Here is a 2,500-nt window from a genome sequence, read left to right on the forward strand (position 1 = left end):
CAAAGTTTACCCACCACACACCAAATTCTATGTCGTATGAAGGGCCAGTGTTTCCTTGACTTGTCCGTTACTTCAGCCGTTTACCCGTCAGTCGAGCAGTCGGTGACTGCCTCGGCAAGCGCTCCAGAGGCAAAGCGAACCATTAAGGGCGAGCGACCTACCCCCGCCGATTACCCGCTGGCCTCGGCCAGCGCTCGCGAGGCCTGAGTCCGTTACTCCCGCCGTTTACCCGTCAGTGACTGCCTCGGCCAGCGCTCAAGAGGCAAAGCGAACCATTATTAAGGGAGAGCGACCTACCTCCGCCGATTACCCGCTTGCCTAGTCCAGCACTCACGAGGCAAAACGAACCATTATTAAGTGCGAGCGAGCTACCCCCGCTCATTATCCGCTTGCCTCGGCCAGCGCTCGCGAGGCCCGAGTCCGTTACTCCCGCCGTTTACCCGTCACTCGATCAGTCAGTGACTGCCTCGGCCAGCGCTCACGAGACAAAACGAACCATTAAGGGCGAGCAGGGATGGGGTATTCTTATTCGAACACACTATTTGGGTGTATTCGTATTCGAATACTTGTCATCTGACATCAAAGTATTCGCATTCGTATTCGAATATTTGGGAAAAGTATTCGTATTCTTCGAATAATATGCCGAATAATCTTAAATCCATCATCAGAAATAAGTTATTGTTCCTTCCAAGTTACAAATCTTAGTTCCTGTTTGTCCGACGTGTATGATACAGGTCAGGTTAATTGCATTTCTACCAACTTGTGAGGCCTCTCTCGATCACTATATCCTCCCCCTACTGTTCACTCTTCCTTCCCTCATCCTCTAACGGTGTCATGACTTGTACGAGACCCGTATACCATCCCTCCCCTTTCCTCCCTCGTCCCTGCCAGCTAGCTGAATCTACAAGACCGAGATGCGTATTTACCCTGGCCGCTTCTTACCAGTACCAGTATTCTCCCTCAGTCTGTCTCACACTGTCACTCAGTTAAGTTCTCGTTTTTGTTACTAATACACAGTAGTCATGTCTAGTCCTCCAGCCAAGCGGAAACGACAGCCGTATACGCAGAAATACACAGAAAAATGGGGAAGCGACCCGTTGTTTAAAAGTTGGCTGACAAGAAGCGGCAAGGGGCCTATGTATTTCCACTGTAAATTGTGTAATTCTGACGGAAAGGCGGGTAAATCAGAAATAGAAAAGCATGCTGCTGGGGCAGAACATAAGAAGATAGTTGAAAGTGCAAAACATATAGTTAGTGTACTTGTTATGCCTAGTGTTTGTAAAGAAAAGCATGCATGCATTGCTGGAACTTGTGACAGCGGACATCTACAAAACTTCAGTCCTACAGGAATAGCAGTCATTCTAGGTAGGCAAATCAGGGAAGTCTACAAGTCTGCCATGAATGTGCTTTCGGTGCTAATTAAAATACGCCACCGCAGCCATGCGATATTCCTAAGAATAACTTCGGGAGAAAAGGAGCATTTTGGGTGCTCAGCTCAGTCCGTGCTCCCTATCTCGCTCATTCAAGTCCCACCCACCCCCAAAAAAATCGGACTTTCTGGGACTGGAATGAGCGAGATAGGGAGCACGGACTGAGTTGAGCACCCCAAAATGCTCCTTTTCTCCCGGACTGAAAGTGAACAACATACCTACACTACTCAAGTGTATAGTTAATGTGGTTCAACTGTAATGTGTACGGTGCTGATTGAGTGAAAATACGAGCACTCAGTCGTGAGATGTCCCTAGGAATTCCTTTAATTTTAGACAAACCTACGCTACGCAACTCTGCCATGAATGTGCTTTCAGTGCTAATTAAAATACGCTACCGCAGCCATGAGATATTCCTACGAATAACTTCGGGAGAAAAGGAGCAATTTTGGGTGCTCAGCTCAGTCCCTGCTCCCTATCTCGCTCATTAAAGTCCCAGAAAGTCCGATTTTTTTTTGGTGGGACTTGAATGAGCGAGATAGGGAGCACGGACTGAGTTGAGCACCCCAAAATGCTCCTTTTCTCCCGGACTGAAAGTGAGGAACATTCCTACACTACGCAAGTGTATAGTTAATGTGGTTCAACTGTAATGTGTACGGTGCTGATTGATTGAAAGTACGAGCACTCAGTCACGAGATGTCCCTAGGAATTCCTTCAATTTTAGACTTATCTGCGCTACGCAAGTCTGCCATGAATGTGCTTTCGGTGCTAATTAAAATACGCTACCGCAGCCATGAGATGTTCCTACGAATAACATCGGGAGAAAAGGAACATTTTGGGTGCTCAGCTCAGTCCGTGCTCCCTATCTCGCTCATTCAAGTCCCACCAAAAAAAAATCGGACTTTCTGGGACTGGAATGAGCGAGATAGGGAGCACGCACTTAGTTGAGCAACCAAAAATGCTCCTTTTCTCCCGGACTGAAAGTGAGATATTTTTACCCGCTTGCCTCGTCCAGCGCCCGCGAGGCAAAGCGAGCCATCAGGTGCTGGTGCGTTACCCCCGCCGTTTACCCG

Source organism: Eriocheir sinensis, unplaced genomic scaffold (assembly GCF_024679095.1).
Source record: "Eriocheir sinensis breed Jianghai 21 unplaced genomic scaffold, ASM2467909v1 Scaffold1131, whole genome shotgun sequence".
Taxonomy (NCBI): domain Eukaryota; kingdom Metazoa; phylum Arthropoda; class Malacostraca; order Decapoda; family Varunidae; genus Eriocheir; species Eriocheir sinensis.